Raw genomic sequence first — 12,872 nt, forward strand, 5'->3', positions numbered from 1 at the left:
AAAAGAGGAATGAAAAATATACCTTCCAAGAACACCCATAGAGAAGTTGCTCATTTTTGTGGATTCACATTTTTCTGATATTATTGGCATTTTAGAATCCTTGCTACTACCAGGGTCCTTTGATCTCTATAACTTGGCACCACAAGATTTGCCCTCTGTATGTTGTGAAAACCTAAAAAGGATTGTTTAAGAAGGGCAGCTTCTGTGTAATTGCACATTAGCCATACTTAGAATGATTATGGCTTTCTTGACATCAGAATGATGGGTTATTAGCAGTATTTTAAGGCTTCTAGGCTGGGAAAATTGTAACTCATCTCTGCATGCTAACAACACTTGAAGCTACAGTGAAGATGAAGAAAAGGTGGGTTTGCTACCACATTACATAAATCAAAGACTTTTTCTTACGGGATTATGTGATTGATAAATGCTCACTCCCTCTCCTCTCTATGCTACACCTTCTTATGTTACTGAACCAATACAGACAGAGTCTTTTCTGTATCAAGGATTCAGCAACAGGAACATTTCAGAAATTACAACACAAATGTTATCCAGGAACATGATAATAATCCTGCCTTTATTATAAAACCTGCTATATCCCAACAAAACCTTCCAAAACATTCTTTATGGACAAGAAACCATAGTTCAGGAATGTAGTAGAGGATGGCAGATCAGCTGACGTTTGCACAACCTGCTGTACGGTTTTGGAATCCCACCTCACACAGATAGGTCAAAGGCCTGGCTAGGATAAAATCCAGGCCCTTTCAACAGCAATGACAAAACTCATATTTCAGATCAATGAGAGCTTTGCCACTATGCTAAATCAGAAAACTTCAGCGGGTCAAGATTTAATCTTTAATTTGGAAAAAGGAATCTCATGTGCATCCACATTTGTTCAGATGCTGCTAATTAAGTAAATACACAATGAACACCAGGCTGTTATCTATTTTTGAGTCTAAAATATGACATTAACTGCAATGACTTTTATTTGCTCTCAGAAAACTGTTCCTGCAAAAATGAGAGGCTGTTTCTGGGAAACAAGGCTAATATACAAAGACCACATGAAGTCTGGAAGAAATCAGTTTTACAAGCACTTAAAAAAAAGAAAAAAAAAAAGCACATATGGCATGCCAGAACTGTATTTTGCCCGTGTGGTCTGACTGGTGGCCTGCTGACTGGTGCTAGAGAGCCTGTCACCTTCCTCCCACAGAAGATGAGAAGAGGTTCCCCTCCAGCCCCAGCCCCCAGCTAGACTCCAGGACCTCCTTCCTGCTCCTCCCAGCACCACCACCACCACTGCCACCGCTTTGTCGCTCCTGACCTAGGTGCCCCACGGCAGTCATTCACCATGGGGCAGCAGAAGGAAGTGGCTGATGACTAAGGGGGCAGGCTCTCCTCTCGGGGAGCAGGAACCCCCTGCTTCGCCTGCTGCCTGTGCGCAGGACAGACTGCAAAGGCTCGGGCTAGCCTTCAGGGAGCACTTCAGACAGTGATGTGGTCTGAATAGATCTGAATGGATCACGCTCTTCTAAAACGACAAAGCTACAAAAAGGTCATCCCTGTGCAGGTCATCCCAAAGGAAGGTCAATAAAACCTTCCTTGGAGAAGAGAAGGCTGAGAGGAGATCTTATCAATGTGTACAAGTATCTGAAGGGAGGGTGTCGAGAGGATGGGACCAGACTCTTTTCAGTGGTGCCGAGCGACAGGACGCGAGGCAACGGGCACAAACTGAAACACAGACACTTCCAYCTKAACATGAGGAAAAACTTTTTCACTGTGAGGGTGACAGAGCACTGGAAKAGGTTGCCCMGAGAGGTGGTGGAGTCTCCTTCTCTGGAGATATTCAAAAYSCKCCTGGAYGCAATCCTGTGCAATGTGCTCTAGGTGACCCTGCTTGAGCAGGGGGGTTGGACTAGATGATCTCCAGAGGTCCCTTCCAACCTCAGTGATTCTGTGATTCTGTGATTCCTACCTCATCACACAGTGCATATTTTGTGGCTATTATGCAGGCTACATTCAGGCAATGTTTAGAATATTCTTAAACACAGTACTAAGGATTATTTTTTGCACCATGTATATTCAGGTAAATTAGTCACCAGGAATGCACACTGTTAAGCCCAGATGGAAAGAAAAATAAGTGTATTTTTTAAAATTACAGTAATTCTCAAAAACAGTATTTATTAATGTTAGTATGTGTGACTGTGCATAACAGTTTTAAGAAGACAATATTTTGTAACCCCTAATATGACTACTAGGCCTCTATAGAAAAGAAGAAAATTCTCTTCTGGTCTTAAAAGATCAACTTCTCTTCAAGTTCCTGTCATATCACAGGCTTGGACAACTATGGTATGGACCCTACCTACCATGGAGAATGGCTATCTGAAGGTAGAGCAAATAGTTTTCTTTTATTGCCTGTTTGGTGCTCATACCATCCCCATTTTCATCTTTTATCTTTTTCCTGGCCAAAATAGTTACCAATCTTTCTTATTCTTTTCCTATTTGTTAATATTTTAACCCTTTTTCTAAAGCTGAGATTTCACAGGATTTGTAAAGTTGGAAGATCTTCTTTTTCTTTTACTTTCCTTTAAGTTTTTGGTAATTAGTAAGCTGTCTGCAGACTGCCATTTGCAGAAACCCCACAATAGCATGGACTTTTAAAATGACATTTATAAAATAGCATGATGTCTGAAAAGCAAAATTCTTCTAGTTATTTTCTCCAGAATATCTAGGATAACATATGTATATATGTGACGCACGATGTGTTATTCTGGTAGTGTACAACTACTGCTGTCAAATTCCCAGGTGCTCTCTGGCCAGCCTGTATGCAYCAAGATAAACACAATCATTCAAATTATGCACAATCTCACTCTGTTAACTCTTACATACACAGAAGAATTCAGTCTGTCAAATTTTCAAAATCAGAAAAACTTGTTTAAATTTTATTGTGCTAATGCAATAAATAAATATTCTGCTTCTCATTCCAGACCTGGGTATTCTTCAGTAATTAATTTCCCTAATAGTGGAACTAGGAGGAATCAGAGCTCAAAGAAGTTCAGCATCAATCAGCTGATGAGTTTGTCCTCATTCTCTTGAATGTAACTTAAAGAGGAACATTTGATCACTACCAAATTTCTGAAGGGAATACCATTTCAATGTTAAGACTAATGAGACTAGTTTAATCTCATCCTTATAAACAAATCAGCTTAAGCCTAATGAAATCTTATTTTTGTAAATTAATGCACAAAGGAAACAGTTCAGTGTAAACAGACTTGTAGTGTACATTGTTTAGAGACTATTGCCTTTCAAATTAGCCTGCTTTTCAAACATTTCACGTCAAAAATATAGTCAAAATGCAAATGTAGCATAAACGGCTCTATAATAAATGTTCATTCAACATTTATTCTTTCTCAAATCATCTTTTAAAGCTCTTTCATGCTAATGTCTAGAAGATGTGACATTAGAAAATTTGCTTTGACATGCTAAGGGGCTCCAAGATTAACAAAAAGAGAAAGAACAAGATAAAGCTTTCAAAAGACCTATTTCAGAAGAATTATTACTTCCTTTGAAAGTCTTCCAAGGTTGCAGTGCATTTAAGCTTGTTGGCATACATGTAAATGAAGGACTACAAAAGTATTCCACTAAATACAACTTGAATTAAACCTTCAGGCTAATGTTAAGGAATGAGGATAAAGGCCAGACCCTAGGCTGGCAATAACTCATTTAAAATAAGTTCTTTATTTGAGGACATCAGTAAGGGAGAATTATTAAAAAAAAAAGGGGGGGGATAAAAATATCAATAGAGGAAATTATAAATGTAATTCCCATGTAAAATGGCTTGGACTGATGGACCTTTCTGATTGAGCACCTGGCATTCTAAAGAGGTATATTAAAATACTATGAACCACACAGTAAAATAGAAACCGTTTCAACTGTTGACTTCCTCATTCTCTTTGCATAAAAATGCACCACTTCTCCACAACAAAGTCTTGATTTCATAATGACTGAAAGGCAAGGGTGATGTGGTTATCACAAAAAAATTATTTTGGCTTTTAAGCCTTAAGCTGTGATTTATGCCTCCAGTCCTTTGACATCCAAGGGAATGCGATTACAGCCATTCCAGTTGCCCTTTTTACTTCAAGCTTCACTGGGAACACATAGCATGTAAGAGAATCCATTCTACTGCAAAGTATTCGCCTTTGTATTTGCTCAGCTGTAAAGCAAAATTGACTACAAACCCAATGCTGCCATATCTTTTCAGACAGAACTGTTGAAGGATTTTAGCTTAAGAACAGATTGTAGGATCAAAAAAAAAAAAAAAAACCCTGCAGGTGTCTGATTTGGGACATACAATAAATATAAACAACTATGTCCAAAATTCTGACCATGAAAATGATCCCTTAACTGCCATGTTACCCAGTAGACATCAAAGTCTAGAGACAACTTACTTTTTTTATCTTAAACTATTCTGTGTGCCTAACGTTAGAGAAGGAACTAGAAATCAGGGCTCGTTACATATTCTTGATTTGCAACAGACTCATCACATGGCCATTGCACATCATCTTCTGTCTTATCACAACATTAGAATAAATATACTTATTTATCCTACAAAATAAGATTGAACAATTAAATTAAATAATTCATGTCTCAAAAATGTTTGAAATATTTAAATGGAGTTCATTTGCAAAGCCCAATGAAATAACATCACAATTGCTATTTAAGAAATCCTGTTTGTTACCTTCTGTTCGTAGCCTCATGCTAGCTGGCAGTACAGTAGCTGCATAACAATTTCCCAATTACTGGTAATGATGGTCTCATGGCCCCTTTTTTAGTATTGCTTTGTTTTCTTTAAAAATGTGTTCAGTTTACATTTAATGGTGCTTGCAATGCATTTTAGAAAACATCAAAGGCTTTAAATTTGATCACAACTTCACTACTAATATTCTTAACCTGTTGCACAAAAACATACCTATTCTTGCCAAATGAGTATATTCTTTTCTGTCACTACCTTCTGATCATATCAGCCTTTTCATGCTGGTGACTCTTGTCAGCACTTAAAGAGATCCACTTGCTCAAGGAGCAATAACATCAAAGCTTCGATTCTCCTTGCCTTGCCCTGTATTCCTCACACTCCTGTTTTTAAATCATGCTATTAAAGGTACTGTTTCCCAGAACGTAAAGACACACAGCCTGAAAGCGGACCAGGATAGACCAAAGAAAGACCAGGCAACGGTTAGTACTTCACACCCTCTTGACCAAAACAACTCGTCTCTCGCAGTGGAAGAGACACCCGGGCTTTGGACATCTCTTTACTATGAAAATGCTGCCAGTGTCTGGTCCTGTACAGATGGGCCAATTACTAGCCAGTATACTTAATGAGACTATTCCAAGGTCTACTGTAGTAGCAGGTACCTCATTGCCTACATTACCTCATAAATTGCAGTTTATGCTATCATAATTTTTACGAAGAAGTACTTTTATCAAGAAGTACTGCTTCAAAGGAAACAAACCATAGCAATAGCAGCTGTAAGGGATTGTGCTTCAAGACATCCTTCTCATAAGTATCAAAACACTGTCCAAACAGACTGCCTTGAAAAGAAAATTTGTCATCAGCATTTTGAATTTACATGTACATAGGTAAGAATTTTTATAGAACAGCAACATATGGCAGAATATTTAGTGATGTGTTTCTGGGAAGACATCATTTAAAAGAAAGAGAAACAACTAATGGAGAACTCTTTCTTTATAGATTTTCTTTTTCTGATGGGACTCAAACGTATATGCAACTTCCATATGCCAACCATCTAGAAAATTTCTCCAATTAGCAGCTATACTTTCTACAACTATGCAATCACAACCTCATTACATGCTTGCCAGTGTGAAATCTGAGTTTGGGCAGTTTTGAGGGGGGATCTAACCATCTCAGTATTCACAAATGCAGATAGATTAGCAAGGTCATTTATTACTACAGTGAGTGCTAGATTTGCAAACCTAATTTTGTGCAGTTTTATATGTAAAATCAGGCATAGCAATGTCCATGCAGAGAGCTGGGCAGGTAGGGGGCCAGTGGTCAACTGAAGCTCCATCTAACTAAGGTTTCTAAGAGATGTACATCTAAGTGCAGACATCTAATTGATGTTTCTGAATGTTAAAAATCTATCTCCAGTATTATAACATAATTCAAACTTTCTAGAAATTGACCATTGATAGCTTTATTGTAGCTTAAAGACTGGATAATTACTTAGTGCAAAATGATGTGTCCTGCAGACACCTTAAAAACAGGCACAGTCATACACAAACAACATAAAAAGAACAGAAAATCTGCCTCATTTTGGCCTTACACTTTTTAAATCCCCCCAGAAATATTACTTGATATAATTAGGGAATTTTAGATGCAACTCTGTAGATTCCTTTTTCTTAGCTTACGTTCTCTCAAGGGAAGGGAGGAAAGGTTCCCGAGATGAATGTAAGGCTGACAGCATTTGCTTTGGTTGCACTCATATTGCACCTGAATACTGAACCATGAAAAAAAAAAAAAAGAAACCCTTTGATGCAGTCTTCCATTCATCTGCCTGCAAAACACAATGTCTGGAGCAAAACATCTTCTAAGCATCTAGTTTCTTATACTGGTAGTTCACCTGAGACTTTGCTGAGCAGAGAATTAAAAGAGATCATCTCCATAAAAATATGCTTTGAATGGTAGTTTTGATGGGACCAATAAATTTTGTAATAGCAATTTTTATTAAAAAGTAGCCTTCCTTTTCCTGAGATTTCATGCATAGTGATAAAATTACAAGGAAGTATTTTAGGTTACCACATTACAGCATTCACTCACAGCACAAATGCAGAGACAACTTATGCTGATATAATCAATCATATATTATTATGATATAAATAAAAGTGCCTGACTGATGCACATGAATTGGGACAAGGGGAGGGGTCCAGCAAAAGGCAACCAAATTCAGCATAATCAGTGCAGCTAAAATATTCTGTGATCCAGCAGCTGCACGACAAGGTTTCTGAAACAGGTTTTGGTGTCCAGGTAAAAGCCCCCCTGGAGTATAAATGGAGCAAAAAAGGTGGCCTCCTGCTTTCTCTGTTGTGCAGCCTTCCTATAGCACCCTGGGCTCTGCCAGACTGGTATTCCAGAACCTCCCGGTAGAAAAGAAGACTTTTTTCACTTGCTTAATCTGGTTCCTCATTTATGTTTTCAAACTGACCCCACACATCTCTGAAAGCAGTCCTGCCACCTAGGCAAGTAGTAACGTGCTACGTTAGATCCTGCAGGGTCTGGATTGTATGCTCAGAGTTTTTCTGGATCTTCATAAACTGCAGCTTTACTTTTTACCATGTTTTCTCTTACACCTGTCTGAAAGACCTTAGTCCTGCTCTAAAAATTTTAGTCCAGAATGGATATACAAAGAACAGAAAGTCATCAAAACAACCTTACAATCAAACTGGAGTGTGCAGCCAGGGGCAAGCATACACACAGCTCATGATCTCAGGCTGAATTCATGAACTGTGCATAGTCAGCTACCAGAAGCTCTCAAAGTCCAAACTAACTGTGGYCATGATCCTTACTGCATACTTTCAATCTAGAGAGCTCTTTTTGGCACCTGCAATAAAAATAAAAAAGAAGCATAAAAGAATTGCAGTGGAAGAGGCTTATTTTCCTATACTAACAACATGCATAATTTGCACTATTGTCACTAGTCATTCTACTCACAACCACAGCACACTACRCTTCTGGGCTCGGTTCCTGTGCCACAAACTCCCTCCCACACTCTTGGGATCCAGGTGTTTCTAATTATATTTGCACATGCCAGTAAGTTTCTGTGGCTATCATAGGTCACCAGAAGGCACTTCTTCCACACATATGACTCTGTTATCAGTTCCTAAATCAACCAGTCCAACAGAGGTCTGGTGCAGCTATCCTTTAAATACCACAGAGAAACATCTTGGGCATTAAGAGAGTGACCAAAATTTAAAAGTCACTACCTTTGCAGGATAAGGATGCCCCACTGTTTGCCAGTTACCTTGTAATCATACTTATCTCAAGCCAAATCAAAGTGAAAGAAAATACTGTTTATTCACAAACATCACAACTATTCACAATTCATTCACAGACAGCACCATTACAAAACTAGAAGGACATATGGAAGGAAGAAAGGAAAAAAGCATGCTTAACTAAAAAGAGAGAAAACTCTTCTCCCTCTGCATCTGACAGGTCACAGATGCTCACCTGCCCCTCCTAGTCAGGCCTTGGTCTACACACCTTCACAGAGGAGAGCTCCAGTCTAGGGCAGGATGCTAGCTTTTATATCCACGTAACTGTTCTGCAGGTTCTGGGGGGTGGGGATGATCCTTCATATTTGGATGTCTTCCTTACATTTCTCTGCAGATATGAATGATCTTTAAGCTGTTTTGGAAGCTCTTTTGACCCTCTCTTCCTGTATCATCAGCTGCCCTCACAACACCTGTCCCTGAAGATACTGTTTGGGAATAATGAATCCACAGAAGACTAAAATACACTTTCCCATCAGAGAAGGCAATACACAAATCTCAGAGTGAAGCATTTCCATATATTAATTCCATATATTTAGCTGTGTATTTCATATGAATGTGGAAAGTGAAAACCATACTTTATATAAAGATATACACAAAACTAATGCATAGTTCATCACTTGATCTCAATTGGGATAAAATATAAGGTTTTTTCTGGAATAATAATGGGCTTGAGGTGGTTGATCACAATTCAGTTTTGAAGGGATACTATGCCATCCTTCAAGTGGTTAACTAAGCAAATATAGTCACTGCAGCAAGACCAGATACATATGACAAAATTCAGATGTGGCACCCATATATGCCACCAAGGATCAAAACTCTTATTTGGCACTCTTTCTGGGAAGAGACAGGCTCCATATTACAACTACATTAAGTCTCAGGGTTACGACAGACTTTTCTCACATCTCTTGCAGTCATATCATATACTTTGTCTTAGAGCCCCACATAGCTGTGGTCAGAACAGCAGCTTCGCAGAAGGAGTCACGCAACAGTTCAAAGAATGAATTCCRGCTATGCAAGGGAACTTCTGAAACATCCTCATTTTATTCTTAGCTAGAAAAAGTGAGTTACAGATCYCTGCAAAGCCATATATGCTTTAATGCAGGTGTCCCCAAATCCCTTGCCAGCCTTGAGAATCATAAGAATTTTTTCAGTGCTACTGGATAGAAGTGAAAACTTCTCTCACTTCTACATCTCCACCAGATATTTCATTTGCTGAGAGAGCTTGCCATTTTTTAAGAACAACCTCTGATAACTTTTCTGCTTCAGTCTGACCACTGGGGATTTTCCATGCCCCAGAACCATCCCTATTCCTTTGCTTCATTGGGCTGGAACTATTCAGTGTTGAGGGCCATGGTTCAGACAATGTTGCGGCTACAAACAGCCGCCTTGAGGGCTAAGTTGTTAAACAGTTTCACACACGCAGACACGCACACGCACACAGACAGAATCAAATTCATAACTCAGCAGACATATTTCCCAAACAGTGTTATGGTATTCTGACTGTAACACATCTGCAACACTTTCAATGAAAAAAATCAAAATAAGCTTCATTGTTGTGCACTTATTTTTTTGGTCAAGCCTCGTTTTAGGGCTGGAAAAATCTTTGTATATACCAAACAGATGCATTTCTCTTTGTTTCAATTTAGCAAAGGTTGATGTAACTATAAATGTAACAGGTATACACAAAGAATGCTTGCAATTATCAGACAAATTATGATGATACTGGGAATTGAAAATAGTTTGACTGTGAAATGAATTTACATACACAATTATTAAGATAAAAAGTTCTCACAAAAAATACCTGGGGAAAATCAATCTTTTAAGTAGAAAGCAACTCAAATCTGCAAAAAAGCTACTCTGCACCATGATTAGAGAAGTTAGTCTTTTACATTTCTAAGTTCTAATTCTAGGATACACAAATACAATTATGGGAAAACAACATCTCATATGGCATAATATGGCATAATGGCATAATCAGGCCATTTATTTGCAACACTGAGAYGTATGGTGCTTTTATCTGTTGGGTGCTGCCTATTTTTCTAATTAGTAGTTTGAAAGAGGAAGCCAGAGTTTTGTAATGCACAGCGAATACTTTTTTCTCATCTCAAYCTGTTCCAAATGTCCTCTCAACTAGCAGGAATCTGATGTTGTTCTGTGACTCTATTCCTTGAATCGCAATCACATATAAAATGCTGTCACTCATTCTTATGTTTGGCTCCTATGTTCCCAGCTTCCTAAAGCAGGCAATCAGTTATTTTGTCCATTATAAAATGTTCTTTGTCCATCCTTCATATTTGTCACAGAAAAATTAAAACCTGAGACCCTCTTATTTAGAACATAATTAGACTGCATGTAGTATAAGACTTTATTATCATATCTACGAAGAAGCAACATCATCTCAAGCAAAGATTTTGATTAACCAAACCTCACCTTCCGATAGCCTGACTCGTGTGTTTATGCTGCCGCAGCAGGCCTCTGCCTGCGGGGCACCACGCCAGCGCTGTGCCCTGCCGGCAGGATCAATGCGTGCTCCTTGCTGCCCACCTGCCCCTCATCTTGCCCCTCACTGCTTGCAATATCCTTTCCCAAGAGCCAGCATTTTCCTGTCAATTTTCTTGCTGACACAAGCAGGTATGGTTTAGAAAGGGGGACGATGATATTAATAAGAAGAAAGGAAGTTCTGGTAAGTGCACGCAGATTCCCCCTTGCGTTAGCCTGCATGCTTCAGACTTCAGAGGTTCACTGAGAGCAGAAGTCACAACAGCCCCTGGAAGACCACGTTCATTAGTGTCTTACAGCTGTTTGACAGCCTGTTCAAAACAAAGCGAACGTCCCAGCTGTCCTTCCCAGACATGTGTATCCATCTCAAGAGTTGTACAGCCGACAATCTCAGAAAATAAACCAACAAGTAACTAAATTAATTAATATAGGTTATGAGACCTTTTCAATTCACTTTTCCTCTTGGAATCCCAGTGAGCAGCAAGCAAAATGCACCCAGCTTCACTGAGTGCCAGAAGGACTTGTAGCCCATGTGCGCTGTCTGGCAGTTGTCACAAGCTCTAGCAAATACTCCTTGTGGCCCACCTAGTAACATTGTTTAGACAGATTTTCTGTGGTTTAGCGCGTTATATTTTCAGAGAACTTGCGCAGAATTCTCATTTTCTAGTAAAATTTAAATATGGCTTTTGGSTACCTCAAATATTTTCTAACTAAAACTTCTTCCTCCGACAACTGTTACATCTTAGTCCTAACTAAAAATATGCTAATACCCTTAGGAATTGAAATCTGCTTTACTATTTAAGGCTCAGAACTTAAAACTCTACAATGCAGAACAGTCAAACTCTATATAGTTTACAGCCCTGGCTAGAAGTGTTTATACTATTTTGTGACTAAGACAGAATGAACTTGGCAGAAAAACATAAACTGCTTCAGGTTTAAAATGGTCAGATTTATGCATTAGTGTCCTGTTTGCATGAAATTATCATCTTGTCATCTACAGAACACACAGTGGTATAAATCAGCATGGGTAAATATAATATATTACGCCGGCTCTGAGAAAACTGTGCCCACCTTTCCTCACTAGACTAAAAGCTTTATTTTAGAATGTTATTGGAGTCAGTTTTGTAAAGCATGTATGTGAGGAAGAACAAACTAAATCCAACAAATAAAGAAACTTATATGCTATGAAAAATATCTGTGGATCACCTTTTCTAACATATTGTTTTTGAAATAAAAGAAAAAACTGGGGTGGCATGAGCTCATTAAGAAAAAATCAGTCATGAATAAAACAGAGAAATCAGAAGAATCCATTGGCACACATTAAGTATAATTGTTGTTACTGTAGCGCTTGTAAATCTGTTTTACAGACCAAACACAGTGGAGTCTGAAGTCCTGAGTTAAATTTCATGGTCAGAGTAAAATCTTGAGCATTTTGTAATTAGAGGTATTATATTAAATTAGCTATTTTTTTCACCTTGCTACACCTGTCTCACATGCAACATTCTCTTAAAATGAAAGAAACCATGTAGAAGCACATCATTCTTCCTGGAACAAGAGGAACTCCATTTGCTGAGAAACACTCCGACTTGGCATGAGGCGCTGCCATGTACCCTTCAGTCTTCTAAATAAACGTTCTGCCTTCACTGTGCAACCACTTCTGGTATAATTGAACAGTTCTTGTCTCTTGTCCAAACACCCATTAAAAGACTTCAAACTGCAAGAGGGTAAGTTGACTCTGCAAGAGTGACAAGGTGCAATAGCAGAAGAACAAAACTTCTCTCCTTACTCCTGATACCACGTGCGAGTTCCTACAGAACATAGCRTTCTGCACCTTCAGGACTATCTCACAACGATAATGACTAATCTTCCAGCTTGATCAACCATGTCTTGCAACAGAGCAAAATACCTTTTTCTTTCAACAGTGTTCTTAGCTTAGTGGGAAGGCATTTTATGGGCTTGAAAGCAAACTTAGAAAAGCAATCTTTCTCATCCTGAAGTTCTGATGCCACTGTTTGTTCCCCGGTTCTGCATTACTATCTTATCATGACGTGAGTCAGGCACACAAATGTTCCACAGATACTCCACAAAAAGGCATGAAAATCTGCTAAACCCCCTCTTCAAGTCCCTCCTATATTTGTAGAGGCACCATTTCAGCATACAAGACACGCAAAGCTGCCCGGCTGAATCAGTGCTGCTGTTTCGCTCCAGCTGCACGTGCATCATCCTGCTCACAGGCTATTGCTTGTCCAGACCAGTTCCACATGCAGCTGCCAACCGTTCAGTAACGGCACTCCAAAACACAGACTACTACG

This window comes from Apteryx rowi, unplaced genomic scaffold (assembly GCF_003343035.1).
Source record: "Apteryx rowi isolate R43461 unplaced genomic scaffold, aptRow1 scaffold_28, whole genome shotgun sequence".
Lineage (NCBI taxonomy): Eukaryota > Metazoa > Chordata > Aves > Apterygiformes > Apterygidae > Apteryx > Apteryx rowi.